The sequence below is a fragment of the Delphinus delphis genome, chromosome 3 (genome assembly GCF_949987515.2).
Source record: "Delphinus delphis chromosome 3, mDelDel1.2, whole genome shotgun sequence".
Classification (NCBI taxonomy): domain Eukaryota; kingdom Metazoa; phylum Chordata; class Mammalia; order Artiodactyla; family Delphinidae; genus Delphinus; species Delphinus delphis.
The window spans coordinates 75013882-75033407 of NC_082685.1; the positions used below are offsets into that span (position 1 = coordinate 75013882).

At 41.0% G+C, this 19526-nt stretch overlaps 1 protein-coding gene across 1 annotated transcript in view; it reads right to left on the reverse strand.

Annotated features, from left to right (window-relative positions):
- The window catches only part of FAM170A (family with sequence similarity 170 member A), a 55762-nt gene that overhangs the window by 12121 nt on the left and 24115 nt on the right, over window positions 1–19526 (reverse strand). Inside the window, exons 4-5 of the mRNA XM_060008971.1 lie at window positions 7159–7317; window positions 5170–5254 (exon numbers count right to left, since the gene is read on the reverse strand). The gene's annotated coding sequence lies outside the window, so the exon portion shown is untranslated. The remainder of the gene's footprint in view (window positions 1–5169; window positions 5255–7158; window positions 7318–19526) is intronic.

The following is a 19526-nucleotide window of genomic DNA, read 5'->3' on the forward strand; positions in this document are numbered from 1 at the left end:
AACCTAGGGGTAAGATGGGAATAAAGACACAGACCTACTAGAGAACGGACTTGAGGATATGGGGAGGGGGAAGGGTGAGCTGTGACAAAGCGAGAGAGAGGCATGGACATATAGACACTACCAAACGTAAGGTAGATAGCTAGTGGAAAACAGCCGCATAGCACACGGATATCAGCTCTGTGACCGCCTGGAGAGGTGGGATAGGGAGGGTGGGAGGGAGGGAGACGCAAGAGGGAAGAGATATGGGAACATATGTATATGTATAACTGATTCACTTTGTTATAAAGCAGAAACTAACACACCCTTGTAAAGCAATTACACTCCAATAAAGATGTAAAAAATAAAGAATAAGCTTGAAATTTTATTGTAACAAATAATTTCTCCAAATCTCAGTGGTTTAAAACAACAAAGGTTCATTTCCCGCTCCTTGTACATGCCCATCATGGGCTGCCTAGGAGTTCTGCTCTTCATTTTCCTTATTCCTGCCCCCAGCTTGACAAAGCCACCTCTCTCAGTCATCTTTGTAGAGAGAAAGAATTCTGGAGCCTCACACTGGCAGTGTGAGTTCTGGCCCAAAAGTAACACACATCACTTCCACCCAAAACTGTTGACCACAATCTTATTTTTAGGGAAACCACTGCCCAAAACCGCCTGCCCTGACCAGGCCCGATAGTAACCACTTGCACGAGTTATCTTACAACAGGAGGTCCTGGTAAGGAACGCGGAACTAACAAACTACCACCAACCGGAAGAATTCGGGATAGGTCAAAAGGAGAGAGGAGACTCCAGTCCATATGTCCTACCAACCTCCCAGAATCCTTCTCGCTGGAACCTATCCTAGCTGAGCAATGTGTGCACCACCAGAAAGGATCCTGAGTCAGAATGATCGGCCAGAGACAACCCAGAAACTAACCCCATTACCATAAAACCTGAGACTGCGAGCCACATGGCAGAGCAGTTCTCCTGGGTTCCCTTACCCTGCTGCTCTCTGCCCGGACACGCCTTCCCAATAAAGTCTCTTGCTTTGTCAGCACGTGTGTCTCCTCAGAAAATTCTTTTCTGAGTGGTAGACAAGAGCCCACTCTTGGGCCCCGGAAGAGGTCCCTCTTCCTGCAACATTATCATATGTGTCTCCATTTTCTAAACTCCTTAGGGAAAAGTAATTGTGAACAATACTTCTGAATAGTACAGAAACCATACAGAACAATTCTAATCCCTCCCTGTTAAAGATAAGACTTGACAAAACCATCAAGCTATGCATTCACAAAACTGGGTCTAGAACTCAGATCTCTTAGGTCATCATTCAGAACCTTTTTCCACTATGCTATGTTAGGATTTTTATACCAAGACAATGTAGTTGGGTTAATAATGCCTTTACTTCATTTTTTGTTTTTGTTTTTTTTCATAAATTGATTCAGGAGGGAGGCTTTGGAAGCCCCTAAAACACTTGCTTTAAACTGAAAAGCAACTGGAAAATAATCCCACTGCCTTTTGAAATGGTTGACCTAGTCAAGATTAGATGTCTGGGAGGCTTTTATGTTCTGAATATAGGGAATAAAAAGGAAACAATCTTCCTAAGTCTTTAAGAAACAGGGGGAAAATCTCTTGACTCCCACTTTGCCATTTTGATTAGCTTGTTGACACTTCAGTTCTTTGAGTAATAGCAGTGGCAACAGCTAGAGTTTAGCCAAGATAAAAGTATATGTAATAGTGTGGCGGCCCCTGCAGAACCACATACCACTGTAAATGCTTTAGCTCAATCCTATTTGCTCATAGGTCTGTGCAAAGTAACAAATGGTTCTGAAACATTTATTCCAAATAGCTTTCTTATTATTACTTTAAAGATAACTTGGCTGCCAAATACTTGCTCCCTGGTGAAAAAGAATGCATATATGGGAGGAGGATTTATGTATCAAGATATGCTGCTTATTTCGCTCCTGCTGATACAATGCACATCTAATGAATTAGAGATAATCTCCCTCTCTTCCCCAAACTGTAGATAAATGAGTATGTCGTTTCTCCCTCCCTTCAATTCATCCTGGTCATAGTTATTTTCTTTAAGAATATTATTCCCCTGCTTAAATCTTAAATGGCTTCCCAACGCGAGAAGAATAAAACCTAAAATATTCAACCGAACATTCAAAGGCCCGTAGGGTTGAAGACCCTGCCGAGTTTTCCAGACTAAGCATAACACTCACCTTCCCGCCTCCACTCAACTAGGCCAGACTTCCCTCCCTCCATCAGAGGACAGGCGCTTGCTCAAGTCATTTCTTTCAAAAGTATAATTTTTCAAAGTACAATCTGTTTTTAAGTCCAATTAAAATCCCACTTTCTACAAGAAGCCCTTCCAGATATCCCAGTGAGAATGGACCACACATTTTCCCAGCATGTAAGTTGTACCTCTGTGATAACTCTTTTCACATTCTTCAGTCGGGCAGACTCTTAACGAATGTGTCTGATTTCCCCCACAACATAGAGTAGGATCCCTTGGAAAGTAGAGGCCAAGATTCCTTATCTCTGGATTTTCCACATCTCCTTGCACTGAGCATGATCCCTAGCAGGACCCTGGGGGCTCCTGGGCACAAAGCCTGTATCAGTGTCCCCCATTTCTTGATTACAGGAAATAGGCTTCATTCAGCCTCCATGACCTTCCCTGAGTTCCAATGAGCAGGTTCAAACAGTTGCTAATTAGAGAAGGGAGGGGATGTGAGACAAGGGAGGAATAGTCAAAAGAAACAATAGTGCAGCCTTGGGGCAGGGTCTTGGTTCCCCCTCAAGGGATACACATAACAATATCTTTGAGCTGTTTTGCAGATACTGAAACCCCCACTAGTTGGAGAAGTTAATGGTGTGCTACCCACAAACACGCAGACCCCAGAACCAGTTGGAACCGTAAGGTTGATGATGCTGACTCCCACTTACCTCACCACCAACCAATCAGAGGAATGTCCATGAGCTGATCACGCCCTCCTCTTTGACTGATTACTATAAAACTCCTCACCACCCTCTCCAGGTCAGGGCCACAGATTTTGAGGGCAGTCGCCTGCTCTAGCCCCCCTTTGCCTGGCAAAGCAATAAAGCTATTCTTTTCTACTTCACCCAAAACTCTGTCTTGAGATTTAATTCAGTGTTAGGGTACAGAGGCCAGATTCGGCTTCAAGTATGAGCTCCCCTACTTGCTCCCCTATCCCGCAAAAAAACAAAAGCTTAAATAAATTGCCAAAGTACTGGATCTTCTTCCTCCCTAGGCCAAACAATGTCCTGACCAGTGGCCTCTCTTCTTTTTCCCCATACCAGCACAGGAATGCCATCTCTGCATTTATGCTTGCCTGTCACCATGTTCATGTAACTGAACAAAAGTGACAGCCCTGTTCATCCCATGTCCTGTGTAACCCACCCAACTCCTTTCATCTCCATCTAAAACTATTTTTTTACACTGCCTAAAATTTAACCATAAAGAAGCAGTACTTTGAATATTTACCCTTCAAAGATTTTTATTAAAATACAAGTAACCTCATGAGAAGTGGTGCCTTAACTTAAACCATCATCAGCCATTGTTTTAGCAAGGACTAAGGGAAAACAGGCTGAGAATTGGGCCATTTTTTAATGGGATTGGAAATGTAGAGACAGGAAAAAGAAGAACTGGTATCTGTTCAGGAGGTAGATGTTGGGGAGGTGGTGAAAAAGTACCAACAATAAATATTCAACTTCCTCATAAATTTGCAACAGACGAAGTCTTCCTGAGCTGGTGCCCCTGTGTGAAGCAATGTATTAAGGACATAAGACATACAGATCCACTTCAAATTAATAATGTTAATAAACTGAGCTGAGACTCAGAGAGTTCAAATAACTAGGGTTGAGAAGAATATTCGAAGTTTATTTTTAAAGGAGCCCAGAGATTGAGGTAAAACCCACAACTGTAAAGAACACCTTTCCATCAGGGACTTAGCTTCTATGTATGAATTGTAAGTAAGGGAAGCAGCCTTAGAAAGCAGAATCAGATGATTACTGGTGCCTAGGAAAACCTCTGGCCTAAAGAAGTAATCTGAAGTTAGCCCCATCTTCCTCTAAACCCATTTGGTAGGGTTTTGAAAATCTCCTCCATGAACATAATACACTTGACATGAATTCATGGAAGTAAATGAGGTTAACAGGATCTGACCAACATCTTAGTGTATCTTCCAAAGGATGGGCAGTGTATCCATAATGAGGAAAGGAATATGAAATGCTCACAAATCCCATGATTAAAATGCCTCTTGGTCTATAAATCATGTTTCCCTGCTGTTCATAGCTCTGAGAAGGATTAGAGAGAAAACTACTCCTGGGTGTGACAACTGGGGTCACTGAAGATTAGATGTTGCCAGGAACCCACAGAGTCTGCCCTGCAGAAAGCAGTGAAATGATCAAACCCCCACCACTCCTTCTGCTGGAATATTTACTGTTGACACAAGAGTTCAGCTGTAGACTATGAGCAAAAACCTTCTGTCAATCCCTTTCAGTGCTTAATGGGATAAAAAGAGCTAGAGATCTTTCAAAACAGTTGAAGATTGCTACCTGACAGGGAGCTGGGAGTAGTGCAACTAGCATATGGGTAATTTTTAAGGCTACTTTTAAGTGTGAAGCCCTTTGACTGGTTCTCTGTCTCATGGGTGTCCCGAAATTTCCATCTCACTGAAATTTGGAAAAGAATTCAGGCTCTATCTTTCCCCAGAGAGGGGAGGCAGCCACAAGCTTTACACACCTAGAGTTTGTACATACGGCAAAATTAGATTTGCTTACTATTGGAGCCTGACAATACTTGATACCTGATAAAAATCACTGTCAAATAACATTTATAAGAACCCAGTTGCATGAGATGGGGTACTATGTTGAGGATCACAAACAGTTACAGCAAAGGCCTCCAGGTGCCCAGAGTTTAGGGCAAGCAAATGAGCATATAGGAAAGGCAAAATTTTAAAATGGCAGACCAAATTTGAATGGACCAAGTAACTGCTTTGCCATTGTACATTCTTCCTATCCCCTGTCACCCATCCATCTATCCATCCCCCCAAAACATACCCCAACCCTAGTGACAAAGGTGGAGGCAAAGCCTGGAAGGACAGTCCACAGGTACTGAGATGCTCAGGGTTGGGAAGGACTTTGATGCTTGTGAAATCCAATCCATGGTACCTTTGAATTTCCTTTGCCATGGATCCACCAAGTAATTACTTGGCACATGTCCTAGGACCTTCAGGAACTGGGAATCCACCACTTTCTAAAACAAAACAAAAAATAAACTCAACATATTTAGGCAGATAAAACATATTTAGGCAGATATAACAAAAAATTCTTCCTTGTAAGGACAAATCCACTTCCCCAGAGCCTGTTGCTTCTGGTTGCATCTTTTAGGGCCACAGAGGAAAAAAAAAAATCAACATTCCTCTTCCATAAGACAATCCTTCTAATATTTGAAGACTGTTATCTCAGCCCTTCAGGTCTTTTCTTCAGCTACACAGCCCTATTTCCCTAAAGGTCCAGATTTCATTTCCACATTGTGATCCAAACTTTCTCCTGAATGTGTCCTAGTTGCTTTATATTTATCTTAGTCTACATTCCCCAGAGCTTAACACAGTATTCCAACTAAGGTCTGACCAAGGCAAAGTAGAGTGGGGTTATTACCTCCCCCACCAGAGATACTTCTCTTAAGACTGGCTTTTTGGTAGCCACATCAAACTGCTAACTCCTACCGAGCTGATACAGCCACTTTAAAGTAGCCAAGTCATACTTCAAAACCATTATTTCTTACCAAGTAATGTAGCTACCTGGGTTATCCAGACCTCTTCTATCCCTCACCCAAAGACCATCCATAAGCCTCACCCCACCAACATAAAAACACAAGAAATGGGTAAAGTTTTCTGTTTTGTACATTCCTTTGAAAAAGCGGAAAATTATTTGATGTGCCCATGACTCCTCAAAATACCCCAGGTCAAAAATTGTCATCTCAAAACGTTATGCAACTCGGTGAGCTAATTTCGTGAATCTTTAAATAGCATGAAGGATACCTAATACGTTAAACCATTAAATGGATCCTGCCTAATTAACAGTAAATCCTAGGGGAAAGAGTGCAGGTCTGTCATTAGAGCCACCTGAGTCTGAATCGCAGCCATATTCATAAAGTGCTGGTGGCCCAGGACAACTTATTCTGAGTCTTGCTTTCCTCCCCTAGAAATGGGGCTAATACATCCACCTTGCCATGTCCCTGTATAAAGTACTTGACACAATGCCTGGTCTGTGGCGGATGGGCAGTAAATGATATGCTTCCCCTCGCAGCACAGATTATTACAGCTTACACCCCATTTCCCTTAGTAGATTCCTAGCTCTTAGAGAAAGGGCCTGGGACTTCCTTGTCTTCACATCCCCCAGACCCTCAACACCAGTGTAAGCAGACACACATTCCTCTTGAATATAAATGTGAGCATTTGGCTTTAAATTCAGTTGTATATCATATAGAAATAATTACATTTCTGCTCTGGCCTCTCAGTTTCAAAGGGATATTTTTTTAATTCCCAGGGAATAGCTAAGATTACCTATTATAAAAAAGAAAAAAGATAGACTCTACTCAAGTCTCGGGCAATCATGTTCAAATGGTGCTCTAAGTCTCGGAGAACAGGTTGACATTGACATTTCTAATATTCTTAATGTTGACCCAATCTTAAGCTCTATTTCTCTCCTCAAGTAACCGTGTTTCAAGACACAACCAGAAAACAGGAGGGGCAAGACGAGGCTCTGACGGGGAAAGCCAACCTCTGATATATCCAATTTCTGACCTATGGCTCAGTCAGCTCAAGGAAAGTTTTGTGGGTCCCCAGTGTCTTCCCAGGGCGACAGACACTCCCACACGGCCTCAACCAGGCTGAGGTAATTGTTACTGTTATGGCTTTAACGATGTGAGTGGGAGAAGATGAGAATTCTGAAAGACTTATTTACTGCAAAGCATCCCAAATATCTCATTAATCTGCTTTTCATTTGGCAAACTCTTCCTTCATTAAAAGTGCCACGCTCTGCTCTGCGGTTTATGACAAAGTAAAACCGTCTCTGGGAGGCAAAGCAGCAAAATGGAAAGAATGTGGGCTCTGGAACAAATTAGACGTGAGTTTGATTTCCAAGTGTGCTACTTACTTGTTCTGTGACTGTGGGCAGTTTTCCTTAGCCTGTTAGAACCCCATCTTCCTCATCTGTCAAGAGAAGATGATTGTCCTGTCCTGGTTTATGAATATTGAGATCAGCCCTAGGCCTTAGGGCACTATGTTTGTTTCTCCTTTAAGGTTCAATGGTCACCTGCAAAAGGAAGATCATAATATTACCAACTTCATACAGTTCGTGATGAGGATTTAAATGGGTGAATGTATGTAAACTAATTAGAACAGAGTCTGGCACAGAGGAAGTTCTATATAAGTGTGTTATCATCATCATTAAGGATTAAATGACACACATAAAGGATGCTTTGAATAGTGACTTGCACCTGTTACACATGAGGTGCTCAATAAATGTATGGGAAAATATCTCCCCTCCCAACTAGAGACTTTTCCTTGGGGTCTGAAGAAACTCCTTGGGTGGGAGGAGCTTTTCAAAACTATATACTCAGGGCTTCCCTGGTGGTGCAGTGGTTGAGAGTCCGCCTGCTGATGCAGGGGACATGGGTTCGTGCCCTGGTCCGGGAAGATCCCACATGCCGCGGAGCAGCTGGGCCCATGAGCCATGGCCGCTGAGCCTGCGCGTCCGGAGCCTGTGATCCGCAACGGGAGAGGCCACAACAGTGAGAGGGCTGCATACCACCCCCCCAAAAAAATTATATACTCAGAACTTTAGAGAAAGAGGGATCACGTAGATAAAACCTGTTTACAAAGAAACAGACTGACGGATGTAGACAGGGAGAGCAGGGATGAGAGGTAGAGAAGGGAGCTTCCCTGGTAAGGTGGCACAGTTATCAGAAAAGAAGATTCCAGGTCTCCTGATACCCAGATGACTACATTCTTTTCCCCAGGTCATGCTGCCTTTTAAGTGTTGTCTTGATTGAGAAACACCTTCCTACAAACAGAGTTCAAATTGTCAGGTGACCTCTGATCTTCTTTGAGGTTCCAATAAAATGAGAATAAAGAAAAGACGTGGACTCAGGATGGTTTAGGAAGATGCTGGGAATGTAAAGGAAGAGAACGGCTCCCCCAAAAAATCCCAATTCAGAGCAGGGACTATTTACCTCACTCTGGTCAGTAAAATAAGGGCAGTGCACCCAGATACTTGCCACCCACAAATCCAAATCCAGGAAGCTCTGCCTCCCTTGGTTAATTTTAAACGCTGCTTTTATATCGCAGTTTAGATTTGTTTTGTTTTGTATGTACAGTATCAGTGAGCTCCAGATTCCTTATTCCTTAGCTCTAGGAATGAGAGCCCTTTCCAGCTGATTTGGTGTCACTCACCACTGAGGGAGGCAGAATATTCCTCTTCTGATTGGAAATACTCACTTTATTTCAGTGGGTCTCCTTCATTTCTTTCCCTTCCATCAGGGAGATAGATCTCACCTAGGGTGTTCTGCCTTTCAAAGCAGTTTTCACTTCAACAACTAAGATTTAAAAAATTTTTTCAAGTAACCAAAGAAACAGAAGCCAAGAGTACAAGAAAGAGAGCACAGAAAAATAGAAGGGAAAAAAAATCAGCCCCAGGGTGAACACAAATATTGATATTTGGGGTCCCCTAAGCTTGAGTCTAGGCTCTATTTTGTGCTGAAATTCTGGGCTCCTCTGGCAGCTAATAGGTATAAACGTCTGCCAAAGAACACTAATAAGTGTTTTCATGAGGAACCAAGGGGGGGACAAGGTGAGGGTCTTAATACAGTTTCAATGTTCCCCAGCTCTGTCCATGGCCTACCTACCCTCATGGACTCAAGTGCTAAAAAGAGAAGGCTGTCCATCTAAAAATAAAGAGAAGGCATACTAACAATCCTGCCCTGCTATGAGATCCATGCATATCCCAAAAGGGGGAAGACTGCATGTCCTGCTTCTGCCCGGCTCACATCAAGAACTCCAAGAGAGAAATCAGAGGCAGAGGCAAGAACGGTACCAGGGGAGGCTGCCCAACTGAGAGCAAAATCTGTGTCCCCTATGAGGGCAACCAGCCTACCACCAAGGGGGCTGAAGCGGGGGAGGAAGGGAACGCATCATGGAACCCACAGGAGGCGGACAGAACTGGAGCGCATGTAGGAGACAACCCGTGGGACTCCGCTGGGGCTGGGTGGGGAGGACATGGAGATTTGTAATAGCCAAAGAGATAAAAAGCTAAAAATACGGGTTATTACCATTGCTGTGACCCCTTTGAAAACTCCAGGCTAGCGTGGCCTGAGAAAATGGGTTGACATTGGTAATACCACCTCCTTCTGTTATTTCTCTACAATTTAATCTGCACACAGTGTTGTAACGAGGATCCCTAGTGGGCTGTATTCATCCAGACTAAAGCTCTTCTGATGCAGGTGTTCCCAGTAAAAGAAATACGATTCTTGATTCTTAGAATTTAATTATGTGCTGCTCTTTGTATATTAAAGTAATTCAAACTACTGTACCACTGGGGTATATGATTTGTATTACTTTTCCTATAAGTGGGATGGGCTGGTAAAGAATCATGCATTTTCTCACGAAGGTTCCCTTGCAACTAATCACACACGTTTGAGAAATAGCAGGTCAGGACTAGAGGCACCGTGTGTGTCCATGAGACAATTTCTCTGCAAAGAAGCAATATAATATAAAGAATGGTTAAACCAATTAAACAAGGAGACCATTAGACTGAGGCAGCTCTAATACATTAGCCTACATAAGCAAACCAAAACCTAAGCCTGTAATGCCTCAAGGGTAAGAAAGTGAAACCTAAGGACAACCAATCGCAGACAGCTAATTCAGCTTTTCCAAATAATGCAACTGCTTCAGCCAATCAGATAATTCCCTCGCTTTGCTTCCCCTGCATCTTCTCTACAGAAGTCTTTCTCCCAGCTCCCGTATGGGGAGCATCCTAACCATTTCCCATTCGGTGCTGCTTGATTCAAATCAATTTTTGCTGAAATAAACTCTTAAAATTTGAATATGCCTCAGTTTATCTTTTAACAGAACTAAGCAACACTAGTCCAGAAGATACACCAAAAAGCATTATTATTAGCCAGCGCCTAGCCTTAACCTGTCTGGGTCTCAGTTTTCTCATGAGTTAAAAAAAAATTTGCAGTTAAAAAGATTTCATATGCCACCCCTTGGAGTTCTTGTGAGGGCCAAAAGAGAGTATTTGAAACATTTTCTAACATTTTCTACTATAAAAATAAGGGGCCACCTAGTCCATTGGAGTAATGGAACTTTGTTTTCAGGTAAGTTAAAATACCTGCTTCCTTAATTATTAAATTTACAATTTAATAATTTATAAAATGTATCACTCCAGCTCCTAATTCTTATGTGATGACATGAAGTACAAAGGCAAAGAAAAGAAAAAGACCAAATCTCCTTCAATCACAGTATCTGGGCCGTTCTGGCTCATATTAGAAATCTCTGTATGATATTACATTCTAACATCCGATATTAAGCTTTCTTTCAGAGAATAAAGAAAATATGTGCCAATATTAAGTTATTCTTGCCACTGTTGTCTTAAATGAATGTGGGTGTCTTCTTAAGGCACTTTATACAAATCAATATGCCACCAACCTAGTGAAATGTGGCCACCCACACCAAAAGTACGACTAGAGAGAAGCATCCAGCCCATGAAAAAAACTAGTGACTTATAGTGAACAGAATAAGGAAGAAATTAAATTGGAGTCTGTGGGTGGTGACAGCAGAAGAAGTGGGTCATCCTTTTAAACCTCATTTCCTCCGAAGTTTTCTGTTAAAGAGGCCCAACCACCAAAAAGTGAGTTTCCATATTGCCTAGGGAAAACGATGTCAAAGTAATTTGAATATTTTTCAAATAACCTTCCTTAATACCCTATGCAACTGAGAAATCCCACAGGCCTGTAAATCTTAACAAAGCCATTGTTTCCAGCTCTAAACCCTGCCTTTGGGTTTGGCTTTCTCCCTTTCTTTATGGATGAATAACATTTTCAATCAAGTTGTTTTTCTTACTCTGGGAACCAAGCTCATTTTGCATAAACATAATCCTCTCTGGCATAAAGCCAGAGATTTTCAGGCTCTCTGGCTTTACCTTCCCTTTCTCATCACTACTAGAACATGAGAGTCACACTCCAGGAATCTCAGGGGGTGCAGGAGAGATGCTGTGCAGTGGGATGCAAGTTGCTTCTGAAATCTTAAGAGCAGAGTCACCTCAGAGAAGATGCTTCACACCCAAGTCAGGTTCTCAACTGTAAGCCATGTATAATAGTGACACTAGTAAGAATCAGATAAGACTTCACTCAATGACTGCTCCTCTATGAATGCTATCCTGTCCACTTTCCCCCTCCCTTAATGAGAATGGCCCACTTGCCACCTTTGCCTCCACCACTGAGGTGTATACAAGCTTTGATCACAACGTTTCCGTCATTTACTTGCTTTTTTTTTTGGCCGTGCGCCTTGTGGGGGGATCTTAGTTCCCCGACCAGGAATGGAACCTGGGCCCCCTGCAGTGGAAGCACAGAGTCCTAACCACTGGACCAGCAGGGAATTCCCTCATTTACTTGTCTATATTTCTGTCTACCCTCACCAGACTGAAGACTTTTACAGGGCAGTACCTTTGTCTTATTTATTTTAGAAATCCCCAAACCATGCTTGCCAATGTTTGTTATGTAATAGGCTCTAAAGAAATGTCTGTTGAAGGATTAATTTGTTAATTGACTGACTAGTTGATTGATTGAATGAATGCCACAGACGAAAGCACCCTAGAAACCTCCTATCGCTAGACAAATGTAAGTCATTATTATGTGGAATTCCATAAATTAGCTTTGAACTTGAGGTAATTAGGCAATTGCTCAAAGTCAAGAGGTAATGGACCTTTTAAATGTTCTTATTTCATATCATCCTTTGTTCTTGTTTATTTATTTAATCCAGACAGCTGCCAAGAATTTACACATCTTAAGATAACACACTAAAAAAAAAAAAACAGTCCCTGCCACAGAAATACTGAGAAATATTCTGCTGGCTAAATTAGAACTGACTTTTAGAGACACAATGATGAAATTACAGACTTTAAGTTCTTTCTCCAGTACAAACTGGTGTCCTGGGGAGACCAATTAATGCTAACGCCAACACAGAACAATGAGGGGACTGTCCTCAGATGCCCATTTTGTTTTTACCAGTTGCTCTCAATATGAGAGTACTTACAGGAAGTAGCTGGGTGTTTGGTTTTTTTTTTTTCACTATTCACTTCATAAATATTGGACACTAGCTGTGTGTTGGCTAAATATAAGAGATGCAAACAAGGATTTCAAGGTGGCATGTGGGTTGCATGAAAGGTTCTTGACAAGATTACATATACCATAACCAAGGCAAAATGAAATGCCATAAGACAAACAGAAATACAAAACTCCCCAGTGCAGTAACAGGCCCCTGGAGAAGATCAGAAAAGACTCCATGGAGGAGGTGGTAACTGTGATAAATTAGGCTTTGGACAATACGTCAATCCACATAGACAGGGAGAACAGCGTGGTGGGACTGGGGAAGAGTGGGGATTCCAAGGAGGAATGATGCTATACAGAAATTACAGAAGGGAGGGCCAGCTCCCATGGCTGTTTTTAGTCTTCATTTCCAGAAGTTTCCATTCCATGTGCTCCTGGTATGCTAATTTGACTCTGGTAATAACCAATTTGACATTAGTGTATTTAATGTAAAATAACACTGATATCATTACTATAAATCTCTCTCTCTTTTCACAGCAGCAATAAATATTATCTTGAAGCAATAGATCAAATACTACATTTATATAATATCCCTAGAGAAATTATTCAAAATTGAAGCACACTTTGAGTATATTATAATTACATTTTCTTTAATTTTCCATGGAATTCAAAACAAATACTTCTCAGCGTTTTCTGAAAATGATCTGTGCTTAACATGGAAAAACATTTTAATTACTACAGCATAACATCTTGCCAACTTCTACATCATTTAATCCTTGCCAGATTCTGATTCTAGCATTAGAATTAGCTTCTCTGGAATATTTTTACAAGCTGGGAATGGACATGTTTAACTGTATAACATTTCTTAACTTCATCAAATTCTAGAACAGCCCCTTCAATCTGTGATAGAAATAAAGAATCAGTTTAATGGTATGTCTCTCAAACTAATGTTCTGAAGGATATTAACAGGTGTTTCATTAAAAAATGAGAAATGTTAATGGAACAAAGTTAAGTAAAGATTTCCACACTTATGTGTGGAATCTAAAACATTCAACAAACTAGCGAATAAAACAAAAAGAAGTCAGACTAGCAGATACAGAGAATGGACTGGTGGTTGCCAGTGAGGAGAGGGAGTGGGGAGGGGCATTATAGGGGTAGGGGATTAAATATGGGGTTATTATCAGATTATATGAAATCATGTGTATGAAACTTTTGAAAATTGTAAAGCATTGTAGAATTTAAAGAATCTTTCATTCAATAAAATAGTTTAAATTTTTTTAATTTTAAAAAATATTCACTTAGATTTGAATAGGGAAGATTACCTGAATATATATTTGGACTGCTCATAGAGTAGGTGATTCAATACCTGACAAAATAAAGGGTACACCTTTTCCAACTAGACACCTCGGGAGTCTATAACTTTACTCCAACAATATCACCTTTATTCAAAATACTTCTGAACACCTCTTTAGTTTATGACATAAACTTTAGTTTATGACATAGACTCGGTGGTGACAAACTTTTCATCATTTATGGGTAGATTTGATTTGGAGAATAGACAAAGACATTCAGAGCCAGATCTGGAAAATAAGGTAAATGGCCTTTTGATCACCTGGAATCTTCCTGTGAAGTAATGACACCAACTTTCTTGTGTAACTTATGAAGTGGTTCCAAAACCAGTAAGATAGGAAGAATTCCAAAGTGTTTTAAATAATGGTAGCATCATTAGAAAAGATATCTTTCTCCAAAAAGAATGTGACAAATTAAACTTTTTGTTATGAACATTTAGGTATGGTTGTTCAAAATAGTTCTCAATCCCTTTTTTCACATTTTGTTCAAAAGTAACTTGTCAACTTAAGGCAAATTCCTAAAGATACCTACCTACCTACCAAATGGGTTATTTCCCTTTCAAGTATTGTTTGAAAGGAGAAATGAGACTTACTCTGTCAGCTCTGGCTCCCTCCCCTTTACAGGGTAGAAAAAAACCTGAGAGAAGAAAAAGACAAGACAAGATTGGGGGTTGGGATATGGGAGGTAGTCAGCAGATATTATCAGTGGCCTGGAGGTCAATCAGATTCACAAGGCAAAAGGATTGTTTCATAATCTCCCAATACCTCTCAAATCAACCAGGCAAACCTCTGATGGTTTCCAGTCATAATAGTTACATTACATGAATTTTAAATAACCTTAAAGCTACGGTCCTTTTGGCCCTGAGCAATACAGCAATGGGCATTTAAGACACCTGGCTTCCAACACCCATCCTGCCCCTGCTGGTGGGGCCTTAGCACCTGAGATAGAGAACTCTGTTTTGTTCATTAACGAATCCCAAGCATTTACAACATATACTCATAGGTGCTCAATAAACACTTCAAGTAAGAAGGCTTACTCTCACCAGGCCTCAATTTCCTTATGTGTTAAAGAAGGTTATTAGCTTAGACCAAAAGATTCCTGTCATAATCATGAACTTACTAATGGAGACTCATCATTTTTTCTTTCCTCTGCTTTCCAGTGGCAAAAACCTTTCCCCAAACTATACCAAAGAGCCAATGGTCAACTGTCTCTTCCTCACACCTGACTACCATCTATATTATCAACAGACATTTTGCTTTCATAAACTCAAGATTTTCCCAAAATGAGGAAGTGTAGCTAAGATGATGGAGTAGGAAGAGGTGAGCTCACCCTGAGCTCACTTCCTCCCATGGGCACACCAATACTACAACTATTTACAGAGCCACTATTGATGAGAATGACCTGAAGACTAGCAGAAAAGATTTCCCAACTAAATATATAAAGAATCACAATGAGAACTTCCCTGGCGGCACAGTGGTTAAGAATCCACCTGCCAATGTAGGGGACACGGGTTCGATCCCTGGTCTGGGCAGATCCCACATGCAGCAGAGCAACTAAGCCCACGAGCCACAGCTACTGAGACTGCGCTCTAGAGCCTGTGAGCCACTACTACTTAGGCCCACGTGCCACAACTACTGATGCCCGCGTGCCTAGAGCCTATGCTCTGCAACAAGAGGAGCCACCGCAATGAGAAGCCCGCGCACCACAACGAAGAGTAGCCTCCGCTCGCCGCAGCTAGAGAAAGCCCGCACGCAGCAATGAAGACCCAACACAGCCAAAAATAAATAAGTTAAAAAAAAAAAAAAAAAAAGAATCACAATGAGATGGGTAGGAGGAGTGGAGATGTAGTAAACTCAGGAGCCATACCCCTGGGGCAGGTGACCCACAACTGGAAGGATAACCACAACTACAGAGGTTCCCTCCAAGGAGCAAGAGTTCCAAACCCCACATTGGGCTCCCCAGCCAGGGGCTCCTGCACTGGGAACATGAGCCCCCAGAACAACTGGCTTTGCAGGTCAGCAGAACTTGTATATGGGAGAGCCAGAGGGCTCTGGGAAATAGCTTAAAGGGCACATGCAAAATTTCACATACTCCAAATCCCTGTGCAGAAGCAGTAATTTGAAAGGGATTTGGGTCAGACCCACTTGCTGATCTTGGAGAGCCTCCCAAAGAGGCAAGAGGCTAGTGGGACTCCCCCTGGGGACATAAACACTGGTGGCAGCCACTTTGGGGAGCTCGTTCTACCATGAGGACACTGGAACTGGTAAGCACCACTTTGGAGTCCATCTGCTAGATTATTAGTGCCAGGGACTTACCGGCCCACCCAGTGCCAGCCCCGAGCCTCCCTGGCCCCACAGCCAGCCTAGTAGGCACCCAGTCCTGACCATCAGAGAGCCAACACTGGCCCCAGGACCCACAAGGTCACACAGCCAGCCATGTTGAGACTTATCCCCACCCACAAGCAGGTCAGCATCCACTGCACAAGGTAAGCCTGGCAGCCAACCTGGCTGGGGGGTGTGGAGGTCAAACCCTGTCTACTAGCACACCCACAACAGTCAGCCCCACCATAAAGAAGGGCCCACACAGCCCACATAAGGGTACTCCTAAAGCATATATCTCTGAAGACCACAGGGGAACGTGCTGCTAGGCCCCATAGTATGTCTCTAATATGGCCACTTCTCCAAGATTGGGAAGCATAACCAATCTACTGAATACATAGAAATAAACAGAGAATTAGGCAAAATGAGGAGACAGAGAAATATATTCCAAATGAATAAACAAGACAAACATCAGAAAAAGAACTAAATGAGGTGGAGATAAGCAGTCTACCCAATAAAAAGTTCAAGGTAATGATCATAAAGATGCTTAACGAACTCAGGTGAAGAATAGAGAAACATAGTGATAAATTTAACAAAAAGCTAGAAAATATGAAGAAGAACCAAACAGAGCTAAAGAATACAATAACTGAAATAAAAATACACTAGAAGGAATCAACAGTAGATCAGATGATACAGAGGAACAGCTCAGTGAATTGGAGGACAGAGTAGTGGAAATCACTGAAGGTGAACAGAAAAAAGAATTTTTTTTTAATGAGGATAGTTTAAGACATCTCTGGGACAACATCAGGAGTATAAACATTCACATTATAAGGGTCCTAGAAGTAGGAGAGAGAAAGGAACAGAGACTTTATCCGAAGAAATAATAGCTGGAAATTTTCCTAACCTGAGGGAAGGAAACAGACATCCAGTTCCAAGAAGCACAGACAGTCCCAAACAGGATTAACCCAAAGAGGTCCACACCAAGATACACTGTAATTTAAATGGCAAAAATTAAAGATAAAGAGAGAGTCTTAAAAGCAGCAAGAGGAAAGCAGCTAGTTACACACAAGGGAACTCCCATAAGACTATCAGCTGACTTTTCAGCAGAAACTTTGCAGGCCAGAAGGGAGTGGCATGATATATTCAAAGTGATGAGAGGAGGGAGTTCCTTGGCAGTCCAGTGGCTAGGACTCCATGCTCTCACTGCTGAGAACCTGGGTTCAAACCCTGGTCGGGGAACTAAGATCCCACAAGCCACACGTCGCAGCCAAAAAAAAAAAAGTGATGAAGGAAAAAACACAATCAAGAATACTCTACCTGTCAAAGCTGTCATTCGGATATAAAGGAAAGATAAAGAGTTTTACAGACAAACAGAAGCTAAAAGAGCTCAGCACCACTAAACCCACCTTACAAGAAATGTCAAAGGGACTTCTCTGAGCAGAAAAGACCAGAATCAGAAATATAAAAATTATAAAAGGAAAAATTCCATTGGTAAAGGCAAACATACAGTAAAGGTAGGAGATCAATTACTTATAAAGCTAGTAGGAAGGTTGAAGACAAAAGTAGTAAAAATCATCTTTATCCACAATAAACATATATATATATATATATATATGGTCACCACAAACAAAAACCCGTAACAGATACAAAAATAGATACAAAAATAGAGAAAAAGGAGTCCAAACACAATATAAAGGTAGCCATGAAATCACAGGGAAGGCAGCAAAAGAAGAAAGGAAAAAAAAGAACTACAAAAACAACTCCAAAACAATTAAGAAAATGGCAAAAAGTACATACCTATCAATACTTACTTAAAATATAAATGGACTAGATGCTCTAGTCAAAAGACATAAGGTACCTGAATGGATTAAACAAAGCAAGACCCATATATATGCTGCCTACAAGGGACTCACTTCAGATCTAATGACACACAATAAATGTGTGGGATGGAAAAAGGTATTACACGTAAATGGAAATTAAAAGAAAGCCAAAATACAATACTTAAATCTGACAAAATAGACTTTAAAATAAAGACTGTTAAAAATCCACAAACAATCAATGCTGAACAGGGTGTGGAGAGAAGGGAACCTGTTGGTGGGAATGTAAATTGGTGCAGCCACTATGGAGAACAGTTTGGGGGTTCCTTAAGAAACTAGAAAGAGAGCTACCATGTGATCCTGCAATCCCACTCCTGGGCATATACCTGGAGAAAAACATGGTTCAAAAGGATACAATGTTCATTGCAGTGCCGTTTACAATAGTCAAGACATGGAAGCAACCTAAATGTCCATCAACAGAAGAATGGATAAAAAAGATGTGGTACATATATACAATGGAATATTACTCAGCCATTAAAGAGAATAAAATAATGCCACTTGCAGCAACATGGACAGACCTAGAGATTGTCATACTGAGTGAGCTAAGTCAGACAGAGAAAGAGAAATATCATATGATATTGCTTATATGCGAAATCTTAAAAAATGATACAAATGAACTTATTTACAAAACAGAAACAGATTCACGTACTTAGAGAATGAACTTATGGTTACCGGGGGAAGGGTGGCAGGAGGGATAGTTAGGGAGTTTGGGATTGACATGTACATACTGCTATATTTAAAATGGATAACCAACAAGGACCTACTGTATAGCACAGGGAACTCTGCTTAATATTCTATAACAATCTAATTGGGAAAAGAATTTGAAAAAGAATAGATACATGTATATGTATAACTGAATCACTTTGCTGTACACCTGAAACTAACACAACATTATTAATCAACTATACTCCAATATAAAATAAAAAGATAAAAAATAAAATAAATAAAATAAAGACTGTTACAAGAGACAAAGGAGGACACTACAAAATGATCATCGATCAATCCAAGAAGAAGATATAACAATTGTAAATATATATTCACCCAAAATAGGAGCGCCTCAATATATAAGGCAAATATTAACAGACATAAAGGGAGAAATCAACAATAACACAATAATAGTAGGGGACTTTAACACCCCACATACATCAATGGACAGATCATCCAGACAGAAAAATCAATAAAGAAACACTCACCTTAAATGACACATTAGACCTCATGGACTTAATAGATATCTACAGAACACTTCATGCAAAAGCAGGAGAATACACAATCTTTTCAAGTTCACGTGGAACATTCTCCAGGATAGATCACATGCTAGGCATAAAACAAGTCTCAACAAGTTTAAGAATATTGAAATCATATGAAGCATTTTTTCTGACCACAATGCTATGAGACTAGAAATCAACTACAAGAAAAAAACTACAAAAAAACACAAACATGTGGAGGCTAAGCAATAGGCTACTAAACAACCAGTGGATCACTGAATAAATCAAAAAGGCAATCAAAAAATACCTGGAGGCAAATGAAAATGGAAACAATGATCCAAAATCTATGGGACACAGCAAAAGCAGTTCAAAGAGGGAAGTTTATAGCAATACAAGCCTACCTCAGTAAACAAGAAAAACTCAAATAAACAACCTAATTTTACCGAAA